The 23811-nt window shown below is 41.7% G+C and overlaps 1 protein-coding gene across 1 annotated transcript in view; it reads right to left on the reverse strand.

Moving 5' to 3' along the window:
* The window catches only part of adarb1b (adenosine deaminase RNA specific B1b), a 120421-nt gene that overhangs the window by 62141 nt on the left and 34469 nt on the right, over positions 1-23811 (reverse strand). The window contains exon 2 of the mRNA XM_006793681.2: positions 16211-16260. The gene's annotated coding sequence lies outside the window, so the exon portion shown is untranslated. The remainder of the gene's footprint in view (positions 1-16210; positions 16261-23811) is intronic.

Consider the following 23811-nt stretch of genomic DNA (forward strand, 5'->3'; position numbering starts at 1 on the left):
GTTTGTTTCTTTGACTGCAAACTCCTTCTACACCGTCAGGAGTTGAGCAACCAAACTTGGCACATACATACATCTTCAGCCGCTAGAGGTTCTGACCCACATCAGATGTTATGACGTTACCCTGTTGCCTAGAAACCACCTAGCAATGGGCTAAAATGACCTGTTTTTAGCATTCATCCACCTTATAAAAGCATCTTATCTATGGGCTACAATCTTTTTCTAACAACAATAACATCCTAAAATAATATCTACCACTCTGAATTTTTTTGAATAAGTGTATCAAGAACAGACACAAACACCTACTGTCTGAAAATAAGTAATAAATAATTATAAATAAATAAACTTTATGCAGTCTCATGTTTCACTAATCAGCTGTTTTGTTTTCTAGTCTTGAGAAATGTGTTCAATTTATTTCTTTTGATTTACCTGCGATATTTACATCTTTATATTTCACCTTGCGGTCATCGTGCTATGTGACGTGTAAAAGAAAATATTCATTTTCTCATAAAATCTTTGCTCTGTGGGAAACTAGAGAAGCTCTTAAATATTACTGTTGTGTTTGGTTCTGTATGGCTGAAAGATAAAAATAAACACTGCTGCATCCAGATACTGCAGCTTGGTGAGTTCTTTACTATTTCATGAATAAAACATTATGAATGTGATCCATGAATTAACTTTTACTATCAGCTACTGAGTAACAGCTGATCCCTTATCTCGTCTTGTGACCGCTTTGGTTACTAGACACGATTAACAATTTATCTCCTCTTACTATCCACCAGGTTGCTGGTAACCCCGCATGCAAAAAAACTCCCACAACTCCCACTGAAACCGTCTCCAAATATCCGCCTCGAAAACATTAAATTTGCAATGGAGAAATTTCCCCGTCTGAAGTGTGGCTCTGGAGATCCGCCCCATTTGCTTCAAATTCTCCTGTCAGGCATGGATGCTTCACTGCCGGCAGGAAAACAACAAATTAGAACTTCAGAGGAAAATGTCTCCTGGACTCATCTCGGCTCACTTTTTGTTTTCCGTCTCCTCTCTGGTCTGCTTTGCAGATCTGGTCTGGCACGTCACGATATTTCGATATTTCACCTCCGCGTTGTTGACATTTGAGCCACTTCCCTGCGCTGACTGCGGTATTAGCCTGACTCGTTTGAAAGAAGGCATCAAGTTGCTACAATAGATGCTTCTGAACAGGAAGACGATACTGAGTATTCATGAAACAATCTGTCTGTCTTCGCTGTGCCCACAATCTGCAATAATTTTACATAAGAATTTGCATGCGAGCCATATTCGCCGGATTGACAGAACAATCAATTAAAGCAACTTCCTCAATCACCTCTGTTTAAGCACATCATCACATCACTTATGACAGCATAATCAATTCAAATAGCCGCTCTCTTGGAATTTGGTGCTCATGTGCGTGTTTGTGTGTGCGCATGCATGCATGTGTGTGTGTGTGTGTGTGTGTGTGTGTGTGTGTGTTATTTCGGGCTACTCGTGGAACATAGCAGCAGCAGATGTGAGAGGTAATTTGCAGCCCAGAGAGACTCTCTCTCTGGTGTATTACAAAGCATTATGGGTAGATTTGCCATCATTGAACTTGAGTGGACTTCAATGACACAGTGTTCCTTTTCAACCGATACACCCGCACTCACACGTGTGCGGTTCGTTTTTAGCTAGCCCTGACCTTCCAGGTCACATTCAGTGGGCTGCAGAGATTCAACTTTACTGAGGCCAAAAAAGAAAGCCTTGTTTCGCACGCTTTCCTTTGTCTTCGTGCTTTTTACTTTCACTCTTAATCCCAAATTCTGAATGAAAACTGATGCAGAGGTTGCACTCCGTGTACTGTGTAGGGCCTGTAACAGGCTGGCGCTGGTGTGGTAAAATGCCCCGGGCAGAGTTTATATAACTAGTTTCCTAACATGAACTTGGTTACAGCCACGCTGTGATGATAACACAACTATAGAGGCAGGAAAACAAGCAAACCTGAATAAGGTGCGGTTTGTTGCATAAATGCCCCCAGATCAGGCGTGCATTCATCACGCACCGGAGAAAGAAGCTGTACGGTTGATGCTTGTTATTATAACAGAATGAGAGAAAGCAGGATGTAACAGAGCTGAAAGGAAGTGACATAATGGGACAAACCGGCATCTAAAAGGTTGGCGGCGACTGAAGCAAGCAGAGGCAAACAGACACAAACAATTGGCAGCAACATTTTTGACATGAACAGACAATGAGCTCATGGGCTGTTTTTGGTTATTTTAGGTCCTGTTAGAGCTCACCCTGGGCCTCTGATAGCACCCAGCGCTGACGCCGGTGTTCCCGGGCCGTGATACCACTGCTCAGGTCTGTTCAGAGTGACTTCAACCGCTGTCCAGCCATTCCCCTACACTCAAGGAGACACTAGGGCAGGGGTGGGCAATCTCAGTCCATGAGGGCCAGTGTCCCTGCAGGTTTTAGATGTGTCCTCGGACCAACACAGCTGATTTAAATGGTTAAATTAGCTCCTCAACATGTCCTGAAGTTCTCCTGAGGCCTGGTAACGAACTAATCATATGATTCAGGTGTGTTGACCCAAGGTGAGATATAAAACCTGCAGGGACACCGGCCCTCGTGGACTGAGATTGCCTACCCCTGCAGTACGGCAATGATGCTCAGTCCAGTGTAGCAGGCAAAAAACACACCAGCAGAAGATTGTTTAGGGGAGGGAGGAGAAGTTGTTCCCACCACTGGAGCGACGTCAAATCAGCCAACGATACATAATGTCATCTGACTGCTTAGAGGAGCACTTAAACATGCCAGCAAATTTCTGTGATTTTACGACATGCAACATTCAAGAGGCAGACATTTTTCTTTCTATTGCATCAATTTTTCATATATTGACTGAGCGGGCACAAATGGACCGGCATTTGACAACACCACAACATCAGCAGCACATCTGAGTGTTTTAAAATGAGCTACAGAGGTCATACGTTTTTACTGAATATATGCAGGAAAAAGAAGGGAAATGGACGAATGAGAAAGGAAGCGAGGGAGTAAAATGTTCTGCAATGCCTTATTTTCGTCAAAGATTCGCATTAATAACATTCTCGTTCAACAACATTACCGGGCATATTTTAAGCTCTCTTTTAAAACCTGCTGGATTCCAGGTAAAACAGTGTCAGCCCTCTTAAAACCTCTGAATTGTTTCCCTAATGTGCAGCACTCCAAATGCAGAGTGTCACAAACAAACTGCAGGAGGTAGTTTCAATTAAAGATAAGCCCCCAAAATAAGCAGAGCTGCTCTGAGTACCTAAATAGCTATTCTACTGCATTTATCTCCATTTCAGGGAGCTTACTTGGAGTAGCGCTCTTGTTTGAAATCCTGCCAAAACTTTCATGGAACACCACCTCCAGAATGACACTCCTCTCTCGGCAAAACACCACGGGCAAACCAGAACAGCGCAACGGGCTTTAGTCAGCTGTAGGCAGCAAATCTAGATGTTGAAAGCTGTGAAAATAATTATGACCGCAAACCTTCTGCTTATCATGAAAACAAATTGATTTTTTCCCACATATATTATATTTGTTTGGAGCATTTGCTTTCCTGTAAATAGAAGACCTGCACAGGCGTAGCAGCCCACAACAACCCACCTCCTGCCAACATACACCAGGATGATAATGAGTGACTCATCATTGCTAATTTGCTGTGCTAATTTTATCAGCAAACTTCACAGGCTTGAAGAAACCTTGCTATGGCAGAATGGCTGAACAGCTTGATGCGTTACACAAGCAAGGTTGCAATGTCAAAAGAAGCGCTGTGTTCTCCAGTCAAAGTGATAAATACCATTCAGCTCTGATGAAATCTTCAAAGACGCTTTTTAGGTTTTTCCCCTCACGGTCAGCGTCGTACAGCGTTGATGTCGCCTTTGTAAAGGTACGAAGGCGACATCGGTGCCAAACACAGTTATTCTTAATCACAGAAAACGTGTTGGTTGCTGAGGTTTCCTTTGTTATGTATCTGCATCACTGTAACAGATTGACGCACCAGTGGAACCAGCTGCCTCAACTAAATCCAGATGCAGACATCAGATCACAGCCCACCGTTATTTCATTACTAAAGCTGCTTCACCGAACTCTAAAATATCTACTAGCAAAGCAGGCCAAACGTTCTGTTGCTGACTACATGAACGAACACAAAACAAACTTCCTGCATCTGAGGAACCAGTGTCCTCACAGGAATAGTTAAACCAGTCAGTGCAGTGTGCAAGTGGCTAACAGCAGAAAATGAAAGGATGTTGTTACAGCCTTTGCAGTACAGCACATTTAATTTCTGATGGGCCCCCCTGAAATGGGGGGCTCATCAGAACACAAACACACGAACTGGACATGGAGCTTCTGGTTAGCGATCTACATGCTTCACCTGCATAACCAACGCTGCTTTGCTGCTTCCTCAGTCAGAGCAGATAGAGGTTTTTGACAAAATGACAAAAAATAAAGTGAAAGCCTTCAGACTCGTCCTGACAGGCGTCACAGCGATGTGCAGTGTTTAAACAATCGCTTTTACAAAGTTTGTGCTTCAGTTTTCTTGTATTTTCTCTCTGTGCTGCTTAGCACTAATTAGCACGTTTATGAATGCAGTCTGCCACCCAAGCTAACAGGTTATCACTGATAAATTAGCGCTCCAGGTTTCATCCATATATGGTGACGTCATCTAGAGATGCAGAGAAAATTCAGACGGCTTCTAAAATATGACAATGATTTTTTAATTTTACAGCCAGGATTACAAAATAAGTTGAGTCGAGTGTCATGCTCGGGAGAAAACAACCCAACTACATTGTGGCAGCCAAAACACAAATGTTTGAACACCACAAGCACTGGGTGACATCACCTCCACGCTCTGTAAAATAAATATTATAGCGCAACCATTTTATTATAAAAGAAACTGTGACCGCTAAGCTAACTAGTTTAAATATTTCTATTAACATTAATCTCAAAACAAAGTAAAATAATAATTTTTTTTGACATACTGGTAACCAACTTGTCCACCAGTATGGTGCTGACCGCAATGTAAGGCGACCAACTGGAGCATTTGAAAACGTGAGTGTGTGCGACAGCAACTCCACATGTGTTTAGCAGTATGTCAGTTTGGCATAGCTATTCCTCTTATTTCAGTTCTTATATAATGGAGATCATTCCAGAAAAATGTGACAGCCAACTCGCCATGACGCAGTCATGTTGAAAGGGCCGAGTGCCGCAGGGAGAAAACAACATCACTACAGATCACAAATGTTATTCACTCAATGGAGATAATGAAACACACACACACATGTTGGGTATTCATATCTTGTGGGGACGTCTAATTGACATAACGTGTTCCCTAGCCCTTTACCCAAACCCTAACCATGAAAATGAATGCCTAACCCTGACCGTGACCCTAAACCTAACCATAACCCAACTGTAACTCTGTCACTAAAACCACATTTTGAGTCTCAAAAATGCCTTCAAACTTGTGTGAACCAGGATTTTGGTCCCCATAAGGGCTGTTGGGCCCCACAGGTATAGTAAACTTCAAATTTGTGTCCCCACAAAGATATGAATACACGCTCACACACACACGCACCAAATGAATCTTTGCAAGTTACCGTATCTGAAGCACCTTTTGACCTGTAATTTATACACGTGCTTGTTTTTAATCAAAGCATGCAGTTTGCGATTATTCAGTATTTGAGCTGACTCGACTGCATTTGTTTTATCAGAACAAAAATACGCCGCATTTCAAGGTGTTACAACTTTGACATTCACTCTTTTCAAAGTTTTTCCAACAAAGACACTGTAAATGTTTCACAAATTGAAATGTCACGACCTGGCATTTAAGCTAGTTGATTAAAAAAAAGAAAGAAAGAACATCAACAAACAACTTCACTGCATGGGAAATCTATTTTCAAACACTAGCATTGCTGAAGTACGCTTTGTTGCCTGTGTGAGAAAAGGAGAGAACGACAGTAAGGGACAGTGAATCATGTGGTTTGAGGCATGGTGTCAACATCACCCACCGAGAGCAATCTGCTGTGGTGTAAGGATGGGGCTTTCTCTGCCAGGATAAATCTTAGTTGGCTAAATCTGAATAAAATGATTTATTTTCTCTTATATTTGTAATATTTTTAAACCTGAAAACAAAAATCAAGATTTCAGACTACGCAGATTTGTCAAATCAAATCATTAGCTTCACTACACTTCATCAGTGTCTAAAATTAGCAAAATGTCAGCAAATCCTGAGATATTTTTAGCTGTGTGACATTTCAGAAGTCAGTTTGTGGCTTAATGATTCTTCTCTGTGTGTAGGTTACAGTTAAATGATGGCTTCTGTTTCAGGTCCAGATGTGACAGTGGTGCTATTGGGGACCTGTCCCCATCAAAGAGTCTGTGGGTGGAGAAGCTTGGTTGTCAGCGGTTTATTTATGTGATATCAGAAGTGTTTTAAGTTTTTAGCGAATATGATTTAAATGCAAACAACAGAACTTATGTATTCCCACATAAAACATCTTGTTTAAGTGGTATTTTAAAATCCCACGAGCCAAAACGCTTATCTCTGACTTAAATATTGAACAGTGTCTTGAAAAGCTATAGAACAGAGCCGCAGCGTTAAAGCCAGCAGCTATGTGTTTCATGGGTTACACAGAAAATGGTCAGTAAATTTACTCAACTGTGGGTGAGTGTTATTTCTCTCATCTGGCAAATAACAAAAAAAAGAAAAGTTGGCTGTTTCCTGCCTATTCTTCTCACCCTCTGTAGATTTTAAGCAGAACCGTGGGAGGACTTCACAAACAAGCAACTGCATTATGTTATCTGATACCAGTTATATCAGAGCGACGCAAATCTGCGATTTTAAATCCTAAAAGACTTGCAGTTTAATATACAGGCATAATCGCAGCTGTAATGTTGGCAAAAATAACACTTTTTCTCCTTCAGTTGATAGGTTTTTGATATGATAAAGGCTACAACGATAATATTATTGTTTAGATAGCTTATAAGATGCAGACATACAGCTCTTGTGTCGTCACTACAGGACGTCGGTGATATAGCGGGGTTGACTGGAAGTATGTCATCATCGTTATCTATCTCAGACCTCGTGTCCATTTATCTACGCTTCCATGATTCCTGGCTACCACTGTTTACAGACTGATGGGTTTACTATGCGGTGGTAGGGGGTGCGTAGCTTGTTGAAAACCTGGAGTGCACAAAAACAGCTCATGCATGCACAATGTCTGGTGTACACTCCGTCTCTATTAATATTTGAAACCCCGCAGCTCCATCTCTTATCGCTCCGCTTCTCCCCTACCTCTGCTACCCTTAGTGCAGCTTCATACAATCCATCTGGTTTGTACTGACTGCGCCCTCAGTGAGGCAGAGGGGGGGTACGCTGTGATTCATTTTAAGCAATCTCTGAATCTGGTTGCAAGACACTTTATGAAGTGCAACTCAGGCAGAATTTATATTCACCAAGTGCATGAACGTCATCCTGCAGCTAGGTATCCCAGGCTATCTGTATGTCTTGTGCTGATTATGGTTAAAACGCCTTTCAAAACCAGTCGGGTCGTTGAAACGTCCGTCAGAAAACCAACAATAAAGCAGAGACTTAGAAAAGGTGCGCCGTCCCGAGCTCCGTGTCAATCTCAAACATATCAAACAACAGAAAGTTGTTCATAATTTCCATTTTGATGTCTTAAGGCTGGGCTTCCCTGCTTTTTTCCTGCACCGATGTTTCTTCTGATGTTCATTAGTGTTTGAACTCACATACTGATCCTCCGGGGACTTCAGGGATAATGAGTCGAGTACAGGGTTTTTCCTGCACACAAGGATTTTATAGCCTTTTTTAATATTAAAACAGGTTTTACCAGAGGCAAACAAGAAAGCAGCAGCACTGTGACAACAGATATTTTTAATCAATGACAGTTACATTAAATTAAGAGACTCACTGTTGTGTATGAGACAATCATGATATCCACAATCCACTGTTAATTTTTAGGTTTAAGTAAATCCACACATCCACAAATAAATACAAGAATATACATATATACGTGCATTTCTTTAAACACAGTCTCTTTAAACCTGCAGTACTAATTATAGCTCGCCAATTAATCACTGACAGCTGTAATTATGCTAATTCTGATGTGTAATCTGATCGAGGTGAGGAGGACCACACAACAGGCTCTCTGTCCTGCCGGACATGCTGGAGAAATTCAGTAATAACAGCAGCAGCAGCAGGACTGAGTGAAAATTGGTTAAGACCAAAACAATCTGATCTGATAAGCTGTGCCGATTCGACTCGGTGTGGCGGCTGATTAGCGGGGCAAGCATTAGCATGTCGGCTCGGGGCCACTGTGGCACCTAAATGAGCCTCATTAATTTAAGAATGCATCTTTTCAGGAATGAAACACAAAGTAAGAACAATAGTTGGCCACCCACAGCACACCAGCAACAACAACAAGCACCTTTAAGAGCGCAAACCTCTGCCAGGGAGGCGTGAATTTGTGTATTTTGTTTGTTTTAACTGTTCACTGTCATCCTGACTTTTTGTTTTCCTTAACAACAAGAAATCAAGATGTTTGATTAAAAAAGGAGACGTAGCATAACTTGCAGATTTCAGTCTAACGTTAGCTACCAAGCTGATACTGAAATCCCCAAAAAACTGCAGCAGATGTTCTCAAAAACACAAAGATGGCTGTTTGTGTGTTAAGTGATGTGTTTCTGATTATGTTTTGTCGGGGATTGTTTATAATCCATCTCGCAGTGTCACAGCGGAGGCAAACACGAGGCTGGTCATGAAAATAATCTTCGCTTTCATATTTTACATCAATTAGATGTCAGTTTGAAGGTGAAGTGCTGACCACCACCCTTTGTTTTATCTCTGCAAACGTAATGCGATAGTCCCGAGTCTGTCAGCTATGTAGTCTGTGCTTGTGGTGAGTGTGTTTGCTCGTGTTCTGTGATCACGTTTGGATTTCTGTGCGCTATTTCCAAACATGTGTCTCTGCAGATCTGTGCACAGACATCCGAGGAGGGTTTTTCCATTTGAAACGATCTGAGAATTATGCTTAGAATGACAGATAACCAACGCAGACATGGGTGATGGATTTTTATTCCCGTGGGGGCGCTTCCATTAGCAACACTGTACGGTTTTATCTGCGAGTCTGTCGGTAATTATTGTGTAAATTGTCTGTCTGATCAAATGGGCTGATCTGAGGTACACTAATGTGTGATGCTTGCCAAGCTGGTGTTGTCTTCAGCAAGTCAATTTGTGGATGTATGTGCATATGAACGTTGTAATCTAAAGCAGCTCAATATACAGCTGGCACAAAGAAGCAATCCATACGGTTATGACACTGAGGATGCATCATTTGCACAATAATTTAAGATAAAATATTAAATTTGTTTAATTACTTATTTGTTTTTTTGGGGTTTGGGATTTTCATCATTTCATTAATGAAATTCACTAAAAACTGCAACACAAACTGTCCTTTGGTTTCTGCACCCACATGCACTGGGTTATAGAATAAGACCAGTTCAAGTTTGTCATTTGTGAACAAGCAGGATTATTGTTGTGAAGAGATTCTACTACAGAAAATCTAAAAGGTGGATGCAGCTAACACCCATTAGTTTCCATTTGGAAGCTTCCATATGAGCCCTTTAGCTGTCTTGGTGTTTTGTGATGTGATTGTAAGAGTGACGAGTGGATCTTACTGTGAATCTGCACACTAGCCGGCTAACAACTGGTCAAACACAAGTCGTTAGCCAAAATCTATGAAACGGACTTGATCAGTATGACCTGCAATAGTTGACTGACAGAGCAGCGCTTTCCCACAGACATGTGAGCCCTTACAGTATCTCGTGACACTGATTCGTCTGCCATTTTGAATGCATGACAATCATGGTGACAATGTAGGATCAAATGAATAAGGCAGCAGTCACACAAGCTGCGCTGCGACCATCTGGCAACCACCGGAAAAAACGTATATTACCCAAACAGTTGGCAAAAACCTTGTGATCGCTTTAGTCACTTGGATGAATGACGAAACATTTCTCCCTCTCAACACTACCAGATGAACACAATCGACCTTCTGGGATTTGGTCACTAGCATACTGGTGCGGTTGTAGTTTACAGACGTGTCCACAAACATGATCCAGTGACTCTCTGAGGAGTTGTGAAACTGTAAAAAGTGCAACATGAACAGAAAGGAACAGCGCTGAGGCACAAGTTTTCCTCTGAAGGTGAACCTTCTACAATTCCTTTATACATGACCAGTGTTGGTCAAGTTACTTGAAAAAAGTAATCAGTAATTAATTACTGATTACTTCCCCAAAAAAGTAATCCCGTTACTTTACTGATTACTTATTTTCAAAAGTAATTAATTACTTAGTTACTTAGTTACTTAGTGACTTTTTAAAAACATGATTTACAACCTGAATAGGTGATAAAGCGATAGATCTTTCAGCCCAATTCTACTTTTTCTACATAATCCATCATACAAAATGTAATCAAATGGAAAAGTCTCTTTTTAAAACTTGTTTTGTTAGTTTTAATCTTTTAACTTTATGCATGAAGCAAAATTTTAATTATATGCACCATTCTCTGACTTGAAGAAATTAGTTTAACATTTAAACCTATTTTCTGCACATTCCAGCACATAAATATATATATATAATTTTTTTATTTTTTTTTTAAATTTATTTATTTTTTTGTGTTTACACTCACTCTTTCAGATGCAAGTAAAACACAGCAGAAAATAAATAAAGTCAAAGACTAGCGGTCCTTTTGCTCTATTTTCACCTGTAAAGCAGGAGTAGAGTAGGCGGAGGTTTATCCTGGTGCAGGTGTGCCGCAGCGGTCAGTGGAAGGATACCGCAGTTTCTCTGTGAGTTTCTCATTACGTCGTAGCTACTCGGTGCTTGCTTGGAAGTTTAGGGGTTTTTTTCGCTGTAAAAAGAAGTTTTCTTCTCACGCACAGCGGACACTAATGTTTTTGTCACTTTTTACGGAATCAAACTCAAAGTAAGGTCAGTACTTCCACGCTTTAAACGCTGCACGCTCATACTCTCTCCTGCACTCGATATATTATCCATTGTTGATCTGCACACAGCTGTTGTCATGAACATCACACTCGCTTACGTCACTGTCATGAGACATTCTCGCAAGAAAATCACGGTTTTAGTAACGCAGTAACGCAGCGTTCCTACGGGAAAGTAACGGTAATCTAATTACCGTTTTTGCAATAGTAATCCCTTACTTTACTCGTTACTTGAAAAAAGTAATCGGATTACAGTAACGCGTTACAAGTAACGCGTTACTGCCCATCTCTGCACATGACACTTTCTAAAGTTTAGTTACTGCTCATTTAGCAGTTATAAATACTTGCTAACTACAAGCTAATTACAGGCAAATGTGGCAAAATGTTAATAACCAAAATAATCAATCTGAGACGTTTGGTGCAGAAACTTTTTTGCAACCCATTAGCAACAGCCAGCAACCTCCAGGATCCCCTGCAGCCAGTCAGGAAATGCACATTTTTCTGGTGGTTGTATCATATCTCCAATATGGCAAATAACTTTTGAGCAGAGTGCTCAAAACATGACATCACGTGACGAACTTTAATATGACAGGAAGCCCTATTCAGACATGACATAAGCAGTGAATGTCTGCAGAATTAAAGCACTTTGAAATCAGATGATTCTTTCTGATACACCCGTATATTATCCAAGGGGTTTATTACATGCCACAAGTGTAGAGTCATACCTACAGTGACTATATTTACAATATGTCAGAACCAAATAATAATACCTACCTAATAATTTATCCAAGAGGTATACAGAGTGAAGATATGTAAACACAATCCCGGCATTGTAGCGATAAAAAGTTCAATCACGGTCTAAAGCTCTGTCTGGCAGTTTATGCGGTTTAAAACAGATGTCACTGAACACTAAGCAGACTGAGTCTGCAGGATTCAATCTACACTATCAGCGACAGCAGCTGCTTATTGCAGATTTGCCTGAATGACTGCACTGTTTTCACATCTGGTCACTGCTTTCCAGCTTCCAAAACAAATGCGGGCTTTGATACCGGACGCTTCGCCGTTGGTCTGGTCAAAGGCGAGGACGGACGGGCAGACAAGTTCAATAACCAGTTACATGCTGGAAAAAAAGGAAACGACAAGCAGATTAACAGGGTGTCGGTAATAAGTGTGAAAAAAAGCAGCTCCAGATGTGTTCTTCACATATAAAGACGCGTTAATCAAAGCGATCCGGTGCTCTGAACCGCTCTGGCTGCTGGATCACACATAACATATGAGGCATCTGAAGTGAGACGAGCCAAAACACTGGAACATAATTCTATTAAGAAATAAGGCGATGTTTATTTTATGATACTTTACAATGCTGATGTTGATTTTCACACAGCACACTGTGCTCATCAGCAAAGCATCCTAATCAGCTGCTTTCCAAGAGCAACATCAGAGGGAAATGATTCATGAGGATGAGAATCTGAGATTAGAGGACAGATGATGGAAGGAACTTTGAGGCAGAAGCCAATTTTACACAATCACGTCTCCTCTCTACCAATAAAACTAATACTGTTGCAGCCAGGCTTTCACTTTGACCAAATAACTTGTTCCTTGTGTTTCTCTGGATTTGATTTTTTAGGTAGACACACTTGACAAGCTGCTACGAGTAAAGACATCGGCCCAAAGTACAGTACTGTGCAAGCGTCTTGAGCCTCCCCTCATTTCTTTACGTTTTGCTTCCAAAGAAACAGATTTTTTTTTTCCCCAACGCGAGCTTGAGAAATTCATTTTGATTTATTTCACTGAATGCATGCAAAATATCAAAGATAAAGCCATTTAAGAGGCAGCAAAGTGATTCCCAAAGAGCTATTAGCTGGAAATTTGACACTTCCCAGCAGGTTTGCAGTGTGTCATAAAAAATGTTGATGAAACTGGATGAGTGGAGGATAAAAGCAGCAGATGAACAGTATCTGAAAGTCATGTCCTTAAGAAAAATGAAAAATCCAGTAAGGACCTGAGAGTTGCACCTGTACCTTCAGCTGATCCATCTGCTGTTCACCGAAACCTCATAAGAAAAGGTCTCAGTAGAAGGATGGCTGTCCAGCAGGGAGAAAAGGCTGAAGAGTGTGAATATGAAAAGAAGAATTCAGAAGAGAGATATTACAGTGAACACATGCAGCCCTCTGTAAAGTATGGTGAAAACTGTTGTTTGGCAGCAGATTCACTTTTCAGCACGACAATGATCCCAAATGCAGTAAAAGGACACCCGGATGGAAAAACACAGAGTGGGACACCATCAGTCATGGACTGGCCTCCCCAGAGCCGGGACCTCAGCCCTACTGAAACATCCAGAGGAGAGCTCTGACTGTCCTCCACAGAGGCTGCAGGACTCTTCCTGAACATGCTTAAAGACATGAGAGAAAGCTGCCTCAGAGACTCAGACTGTGGTAAGGAGTAAAGGTGTTCATATCAAATATTGACTTTCAAGCTCGTTAGAATTTTACAAACAGTTTTTGCCAAACAAAAACAAAAACAGGCCTATTTGCAAATGTTTCAATAAACACCTGCACATTTTCTCATTTTTCTAGCCCAATATTTAAAATATTTGACTTTTTACATATTAAAAAAGATTTATTGTGGAAACATCGAACTTTGCTTCGATTCCTCAGGAAAAGTTTGATCTGTTTCCTGAGCAACGGAGACCACATCTGCTTTCGGCTTGTTACAGGGTTCCTGTAACTAAAACATGTGGTCATCTAATCTTCTGCATCTGGTCAGCGTCAGACTGGTCAGAAACACGTTGGACAGAAATATATGAGGTGACAGAGGAAGTTGCACAGAGAGATATTGACACAAAGATGTCATGTGACGCGAGACGAGCGGGTGGATGTTGGTTTCGGGAAAACAAACTGGAGTTTGGATCGCTTACACTGCAGCCGGCAGATGTGGTGAAGAATCATACTCGAATTTGGAGTCAGTCAAATCTGAATAAACAGAAACAATTTTCCTACTTTTAGATACAAAGTGACTTACAGGCCTGTTCCCAATTCCCTCCCTGATACATGGGTCGTGTAGCCCTCCAAATGTGCACTGCTGCATTTATACACATGAATAAAAACCGTGTACTTATGACACCTATGAAATATGTCTAGCCTAGTTCTTTTGGTCATAAAGATTCAATCATCTGAAGGAGTAACCTCAGCAGCACCAGCACAAAGTCTACAGCTGAGCTACCCTTTCTTCTTAAATCAGGTGCTTTGGTCACTGTGCACATCGCCAACTCGCTGAAAAATACTAAAAAAAATACAGAAATGCTGTCAAATGCTTTTTCACCCCAGCAGCATCACATCGTAGCTGGGTCAGTGTCAGCTATCTCGCCAACACCGCACTAAATATTCATTACTATAATGGCGGTGAGGCACAATACTGCTGGCTGTGTTTCCAATCACAGAAACTACGGGAATGTTACTGCCACACACACACACACACACACACACACACACACACACACACACACACACACACACACACACACACACAGAATAAGGCATTGGCTGGAAATTTAGCATTACAAATAATGGAAATTAACAGCAGGTCTGGTTCGCATGTCTGTATGGAAAGGGGCTGTTTTTTAATTAGAAGATGTAAGCAAACAAATATGTGCTTGTGTCGCCAAATGTGCATTGTGTGTCTGTATTTGTGTGTGTGCGCTTGGGGTCGATTCAGAAGCGAATGCTTGTCGAGCCGTGAGGTAGATGTTTGCGGTTTAGGAGTGTCTGCTCAGCGGGAGCAGCAGATGACGAAGCCAGATATAGCTGGCCATGATGCTTTATGATTTTCTATACTTTTTTACGCCACCACCTTCACCCTGGGATAAATGAAACAGTCCTTAGGAAGTTCTCCGCAGGGTGCCTTCACCTGAGCCCCGCGGGGGCAGGCCTCATGTTGTGAACCGCGGCGATCAGAGTCTTTTCAAGATGGCCCTCTTCGCTTCCTGACAGTTCCTCCTCCCCGGGCACCCAGCACGAAAATGAAGACTATTTAGGAGGCGCACAAGGAGGACGGTAAATGTCTCCTCTTGTCAATAGAACAGCGCAGGTCTGAGCTGTCCCTGGCTCTCAGAGATAACGTATCTATTCAACTTAAGATATCTTGCTTTAAAGACGTGCTCAACCATAAAATGGGCACCAGCAAGAGGCTTACACTGATCAAAACTGGGACAGCAGAGGCCAAGATATCCAAACCTCCAGGTACTAAGTGAAATCAAAATCCAGACTGTGCTGTATATAACATATAAAATATATCAAATAAGTGCCTGCATGCTTTCTAATGACCAGCAGGGGCGTTTTATTGCAAAAGTAAACCAATAAGTGTGTTCACTTGTTTTTATTGTAACAAAAACAAATAAATCAATAATAGTCATTATAAAAAAATATAAAATAACACTTAAAAATCGAAGCCAAGTTCTTTGAATGATGAGAAAAAAAACAACAACAGCTAAACATCGACCACTGACATGAGTCGGTGTCGTCTTGTTCGCCTAAAGACCCCAACAGTCAACGACGCTGATGACTTTTTAAATTTTGTTTTTACTGCACAGCTGCAACATATACACATATTTGCACGGCTTACGATGAATCAACCTGACGCAGAGGAGCAGGGCTTGTGACATTCAGCTGAAATGGGGGTAAATGGAGGAGATGTAGCAAAGGAATGGGGGAAGAGTGCAGGATCCCCTGCTACTTGAACAATTCTAAAAATAGAAACACTGGAGCAGATACACCGAATGGAAAAAAAGACGTGAAAAGGGGAAGAGAAACTACGAATATCCACTGTGTTGTAAAGCTGAATACCAGGAGTGATGTGTGCTGGCATCATGCGCCGATATAAGTGACACCGCTGTTTATGAACTCTGTCTCGTACCGAACACGAAGCCGCTTCATTTCTCACTGACAGGTAATGTTACCCCTCATTTGGCCACCATCACTGGAGGGACTCCAGCTTTGAACGAGTCCTGTAGTCAGCAGATGTCACCTTATATATAATACCGAACGTGTCTCGCATGTTTCAAACATTTTTTTTTTCTTTTTGTTGACTAGATTGTCTCCACAATAGATGACGAGAGCATAGTGGTACATTTCTACAACATAGCACTAAAAAGCTGAACTCACCGTTCTGCAGAGAACTCTGAGGGACAGCAGCTATTTACCACACACTGAACCTGAAGGAGAAAAAAGAAGATTATTAATAAAATGTGTGACATGTCAAAGGTCCTGGACACATTTCTGCTGCATCAGTCTCACACATATCTAAATAACTATTGAAAATACTGAGATATTACGGTGATATTGTGTCCAGTTAAAACAAACAGCCCATTTGTCATCGTCGTGTTATGGACTATAGTGTCACACACAGAGTGTATTACTATTAAAGAGAGCTGACATGACTTCTTCTGAAGAGATGCTGGAAAATCATCCCGGAGCAGAAATGAAACAAATCAAGGTCAAGAATCTCTCCCGGCATCCAGCACAGTCACGGATCACCACGGCATGTGAAGAAACTGCCCGGCCACCATCCCTGACCCCGCCCCGGGCGGCTCGCTCGACTCTGACCAGCAGCGAGACACAGCACAGCAGCGACGAACAAACAGTGGCAAGAAACATGCAACACATCCGAGGAGACTTGTAAACAGGGAGCAGATGCTGAGCCGTTGTCCAATCGCATTAGTAACTGTTGGAGACAGAGAGGTGTCCCGAAAACAACAGGCAGAGTCGACACTACAAAGGTTAGCATGGACTGAAACTGAATGGCAGACTTCTAAATGAATTAAAGTTACTCGTCTCACACTTCCCTGCAAACCTGTCCTTCAACAGTGACAAAGAGCGAAAAGAGCAAATGCCACAAAGTTTAAGAGTCAGTAACACATTTAACGCTGACACCGGGAAACGTGCATGAGGAATAATGCTCTCACACAAGTTTCAGTTAAATGTGTGTGTTAAGACTTTAAATAAAGTAACACTGTGGCTGTTAACCCATAATCCACTTTATGAAATCACTGCAATATCATTTATACTTTACATAGTATATAAATTTGAATAACTGTGAACTCTATAGTCAAAATTACCGGTTACAAATGCAAACCAGCATTTCTTTGTAGCTGGAGCTTCACATTATGAGCATTCATTATAGTCTAATAATGACGCAGTCGCAGGTACATCAAAATGTTTGTCACCAACTTCGTGTTTTTAATGTGTCCTCAAAACAAGACAGCCGTCATTTTTGCATTTTTTGACAGCAGATCAGTTTGAAATATCGCACAAGTGATGGAAGAAGAAGGAGCAGCCTAAGTTAGCTACTAGTGACAATCTGCACATCAGGCTAAACAACTTTCATTTTGCCTGCAGACTAACACCATGTGCACGTACAGGACCGGACAGCAGCTGCTCAGAGGCTGACGGGACACACCAATTATTAGTTTGTTCCGGTATTCCCAAACTTCTCTGACCTGATGGAATAAAATATATTTGCTGTCACCAGCACTAACTGTTTACTTATTGTCAAATCAATAACACCCAACTAACCAGTTACACAATGAAACATGAACTATTAACTGTGCATTTAAAAAAGACTAGCTGGGTCTGTATTGTGGACCACGTGGTATCTGCTGGACATACGTGCAACTCAGTCTATGTGTGTCACACTCATATCTGTATTCAACACAGTCGCCAGGATGCATTAAATCTCTCTGAGCTTCCTCAAGGAGCCATCTTCCTCCAAATTACACTCAGTTTCCTCACAGTTAGGTTCTGTGCACCACCACAAGTCCCTTAATTCAAGAGCTAGAACAAAAGCATAGCATTAGCTGTTTAGGAACTGCAGCATTTTTATACAGGCCCTCATTTTCAGAAGCTCAAAAGTAATTGGACAAACTACTTTTATATACTCGGATGAAAATCCTTTGCAGACAATGACTGCCTGAGGTTTAAAACCCATGGAAATCATCAAATGCTGTGTTTCCTCCCCTGAGATGCTCTGCCAGGCCTTTACTGCCGCCTTCAGTTGCTGCTTGTTTGTGGGTGTTTTTGTGGGTCTTTGTGCTTTTACTTTTTGTCTTCAGTAACTGAAAAGCCTGCTCTGTTGGGTTGAGATCAGGTGAATGATTTGGTCACTGAAGATTCTCCCTTGAGAAACTCCTCAGTTTTGCAGCATTTGGATGAATCTGTGCAGAGACTACAGCCTCGTAAGTAACATTTATTTACAAAGGGCCTGACACAGACCGGTGGTCACATTAAATAATATTAATTAAATGCCATTAAAACAGCACATAAACAAGTTAAAATACAGAATAAATTAGACCAGTAAAATTATCAACAAAAGGGTTTTGAGTCCAGAGAGTTTGCTGTAACTGTAACAGCCATCTGCAATCCGTGTACACTTTAGTATTCATGCCGCTGCTCCAATCAGCAGTCACATCATCAATAAACATGTGGTGTCCCGGTTCCGCTGCAAAGCCGTGCATGACCATGCTGTAACATTTCCTTCACCGTATTTGATGGATAATGTGTTAGGCTTTGGATCAGGAGCTTTTCCACCCCACAAACTGCAGAACTTTCTATCTAGGAGAAAACATGCGATCAACAAAAAATATGTCTTACATATTTAATTCTCCATTTCACACACCTCGTGAAATATTGGGTTGACGCTCAAGTCCCTGAAGGTCAGTGAAATACATTCTTCTCTATCACGAAATCAAACACCACGCCATTCTATGTCATGCCTATTCAATACACCCTGAATCAAATACTCCTCGTGCTCTCCATATTTACAAAAACACGTCTAACTTCTATCTGGTCCTCAGGACCCCGTATTGATTCATCCTAAGTAAAGCTGACTGTTACAAATGAATGGCCTCGGCAGAATTTAGTGATCCCAAAACGTCAATACATGAGTAATGTCTGGGACACCGTCGCCTTGCATTGACTAATATTACCCACCATGTACACTCCATCCTTGGTTTCGTGCAGTACAAATACAGTAAAATGCGCAGTAAGAAAAAACAAACACTGCATATCAAACTGGAGAATCTACGACGTGTGTGTATAACAGCTTTGGTTTCTTTTTGTTAACACAGTGTAAGATTTGTTAGATAAGCTGTGAGTCACCTTGTGTTTCCTCCCTCTTGTGTCTTATGACCAAGTATCACAACAGAGGAGGAGCAGAGGCTACACTAGCCATCGTGCCGCCTAGTCTCTCAGGGGGCGAGTGTATGCTACCGCTAATTTAGCAGCAGCAAATGCATCAATTTGAGTTTAAGAATATTCAGCTCCTGCTACTATCTGCTCTGGGGATTCTGCCTTGCCTCCTCCGCTAACTATCACGAGCAGAGGAGGAAAAGAGATGTGAGGCTCATGGTGACAGCACAGAGAACGCTGCTGGCTCTTGAACTGCGAGAATGTCTGAAATGAAACAATGCTTTAAGAAAGTGAAATCTCAGAGAAATGGAGGGTGATAACTTGAAATGACCCCTTCTCCCCACTAGCAGAAGCAAAGATGTGCAGCTAGGTCTCCAACAAACACGGCTCCTGATTCAGTGTTTTTTCTCTCTTCCTTGCATAGACTCTGCACTCTTAGTGATTACAGCTGTACTTTCCACATGAGCAGCCAGAAACAGAGGCAGATGTCACTCGAGATAAACCGAAGACAGGAACTGGTATGCAATTTAATGTTAACGAATCACGAACGACATCGGTAGGTTGCTGATTCCTAAATGCGTTTTACATATTGTACGGCTTAATTTGTGAAACAAACAAAGGCTTTTCCAGTGCCAACTGCTGTTAATGAAGCCCTCTGTACGCTAATCCAAACTTTGAACACAGTCCAATTAACCCCGATTCCACACTGAGAAAAAGTTCACTTGTATTTTAACATCACATTTACCAGAGGGCAAGACGCTCAAATCGGTGCTCAGTGATCTGTTTCTGCCTTTCAGTTAGAGAAGAGAGAGTCGCTGCCATGCACAAGAAAAGTGTAATAATATAATATTAATTCATCAGCGGGTTCACTAGTCATTTTAAAAACATTTGCATTCTCGCTTCAGACCAAACTGCAACCTCTGGGACTGAAAAATGAAGCCAAAGATTAAGTGCCAGAAACTGCAGCTCCTCGAAGCGAATCAATCCCCACAGAGACCCGAGTTCAAATCCCCGACTTGACAGCAGAAATAAACGTGTTTGCAGAATGGTACGAAAACTGCTTTGGTTGTCAACGCAGTAGCTAACTGAGGGGATGCTTTGCCGTGAAGTCTACAGTTTACGAGCATACTCTGGATTGACATAAATGCCACGTGTGTCTTATGCTTATTAGCCACGTGGACTGATTGGAATTCCAGAAACCACCAATAACTCCACGACACCGCTATCTTACAGCACCAACACATAAACGCCATTCATGCTTAAGATTGGTTGTTTATGGTATTCCATTGGACTCCATTACATAATCCAACTACGGAAAACACCCCACCCGTGCAACCCTTTCCCAACAGTGTCAGTGAGCGAGCTGTGAAGCAGCCTCCAGTTTCGATCATTGATGAGGAACAATGGAAGTTGGGAAACGTCTTTTAATTACGTAACCTCTCTCATTGACCTCCGTGTGACATTTACCACCCGCAATTCAGAAGTATCTGTAAGAGTTACCACTGGGTGGAAGCAGGTCAAAGTGACATAGTGGATAATGCCATGTAGGTGATAGATGACTGCAGCAAACTTCAGCGCGCTTCAGCATCATTATGCAGATGGTGTGACAGCCGACGGTTTTTTGAGGCTGTTTGCTGCCAAAAAGCCTTCACTTTTAAAGCTGAAGTCAGGGATTAGGATGAAAGTCACATACGAGGGAAGTGTGTGAGGGAGGAGTGAATGACTCACTCTCAAATACTCCAAATGCTGCTGCAAAGGTATCTTTGGGGAATTAGCATCTTGTCTCTCCTATGGAGCTGCTCGGCGGACCATCGCAGATGGCTTTAAATGTTAGTTGCTGAGTCCGTGTGAAGGTGGGTATACGCGGTCAGCAAATCCACCCTGGTTAGTAAATTATTTTAAGCTACGTGCAGCAGCATAAACCTTTCCACCCTTTGAATTAAAGAGGTGATCAAAGCTGCCCTGCTAATGTCAAAATATGACATGAAGAAACAACTGATGCAACACGGGGTTTCATATTTGACACATCAAGTTGAGTGTCACAATGAAATAAAGAACAACAAAGCGCAGAGTCGAATCTTCTTTTTACAAAAATAAACTTCATGTCTTCCGAAAAACAGAACCAGAAAAGCTCTCCAGTGCCTATCTTATTTCCTTGTCCCGCCCAAGTCTCTGCCCACATCCTTTCTTTTCCCCCCAACCATCTGTTTTTCTTGCTTGCTCAGAGAGAAATGCCTTTTTTGACACCTCTGACAGCTTTGTGCATCTTGCCAGCATTCAAAGCGCCAAAACATCTCAGCCTAAACCCCACAAGACGCTACAGCAGGTTCAGTTTCGACTGATTCTCAGCAAAAAGTAGAGAAATAGTAATTAAGCCCAAAACTCAAACAAATTCTTTAAATATTACTAATGCAAATAAAGTCAGCATTTGAGGATTACATAAACCAATTCATTAACTGATAAGGAAGTAAAACAATCCAATTTTATGAACACCATAAATGAATCTCATTTCACTTCATCAAAATAAAACAGGCGATCTGTCAACGCACAGCTAACCGATCTGACCGCTGCATTTCCCCATCTCTGACTCAACCATTTCACCAAGGGGTATACCACAAAATAAATGAGACACTCTTGACATTTCAACAGAGGACAAAAATACAAATACTTCATAAATAATAGTCACCTCATCAAGAGAAATTAAGCCTGAGAGCCACTTTTACATAACCCAGCGTGGCACGGCTTACGCACAATGTACTATAGCAATGTGCAGACAGACCATCAGTCTGATTAACCCTTTGGCTTATAATGTAAATTATTCAGAGCCACACATTAGAATGGAAGCAACGCGCTGTGGTACTAAAAGAGGTCAGTGTTGTTTGACTGAGCACATTACTTACATTTTGACCTGCGGCGTCTCCGACAGCAACAGTGACTGCGCGTGTTTGCATCCATATATGTTTTACACATATTAGCCGCTCAAGGCATTAACAAAATGTATGTAATCTGCTCTTAGCTCTTCATCTGGACATCAGTAGTTAGTTATGCACAGTGACTTTAGCCCTGTAGTCATTTCAGAGTGTTTAAGCCTTAATTCTGTTACACTATAAGCAGTTGGTATGAACACGTAGTAACTCAAATTTACAATAAAAAAATAAGAGTCCTTTAATCTGCCATAGTGTAATACCTCCAAATTAATTTGAAGATATCTTTATGAAGGTGAATATGGGGAATTTTCAGGCAAAGGATAAGATCTCTGGTACCTGTAGCTTTCTGGTTTATTCTGTTGTAGCAGTGTTGGCCAATCATATTGGGGCCTGCTTTGATTGCATGCAGGTAAATCATCCATGTGGACAGTAAAAAAGGGATTGCATCTGCAGAAATGGAATCTCACATCAACTACTGTCTAATAGTGATTTAGCTTTTATTTGCTCTTCAAAATTTATCTGCAGTCGTACTAATCTCCAGACGCAACAGGAAGTCCTGGCCTGGATATGTGCTGACTGTACTGGAAACCCAAAAGCACTGTCCCCAAAGGCTAAGTCAGCAGATCAGAGGATGGACTGTTTTAGAAGAAATTATTATTATTATTTTTGTGCTTTAGGTGCCGCAGTCAGATCAGTCAGGTTAATATAATGGCAACATTCAGAAGAAGCCAGCCATGTCAGTGATCACCAGAACCTATGGCCGCTGCATCTTTTTTACCATTTCAAAGCATCAGTATCACAGGGCGCTTACAGATGGCGAGATAAGCAGCTCCACAACAGCTACAAAGGTCTCTGAATCGCAAACAGGGCCCGCCACGTGACTCTAACACTATAGGAACCAGTGCAGGATGAGAAAGGACAGCTCTGGATCATTAAGAAAAGTTCCCATAGGAAAGTACAACTTTTCCAGCCAGACATCATCCTCAGATTTACCTCTGCTAAGACAGCGATCATGGACTATTCTGTGTGAGGAGGGAAAGGAGACTGCCCGAGTGAAGAAGGAGTCACACACAAAGCTTGCAAATGTACTGAAGGACAGTAAGGGCAATCATCCATCATATGGAAGTCAGCTGAAAGGCTTCAGGAGACCATTAACTCCGCATTTCCTAAAGTACCTAGAAAACCCTGGCTTCGGGCTCAGAAAGGTGCTTAAGGCTGTGGCAGATGAGGCAGAAGAAGGAAGCTTCTGGCACTGGTACAGGAGGAAGGACAGGACACAGAGGTAAATACATGAGCCCTACAGTCTGTAGTTGGGAAACATGCCGAGAACCACCACCTTGGGGTGTTCAGAGATGAAAGGAGTGAAATACAGGTTGACGGATGGGCTCCTGGCTGACTACTGTACATCAGACAGTAACCTAGTAACTGGCTAACCTGTACGGGTCTTTTGTTTTGTTTTTTTGTTACTCAGACCAAATAGTTCCATTTAGCTGCTTGGTACTACAGAGTTTTGACCTCAGTACATAATAATGAAGTATTTCCACTATAAAACCTACAGTTTCCATAAAGCTACGATGACTTTGAAGTCTGGCTGGCGTGTGAGTGCGGTGAACATACAGCTTTATGGGGAGTAAAACCCACATCAGTCCACTA

This window comes from Neolamprologus brichardi, chromosome 16 (assembly GCF_056152115.1).
Source record: "Neolamprologus brichardi isolate AB-2024 chromosome 16, ASM5615211v1, whole genome shotgun sequence".
NCBI lineage: Eukaryota > Metazoa > Chordata > Actinopteri > Cichliformes > Cichlidae > Neolamprologus > Neolamprologus brichardi.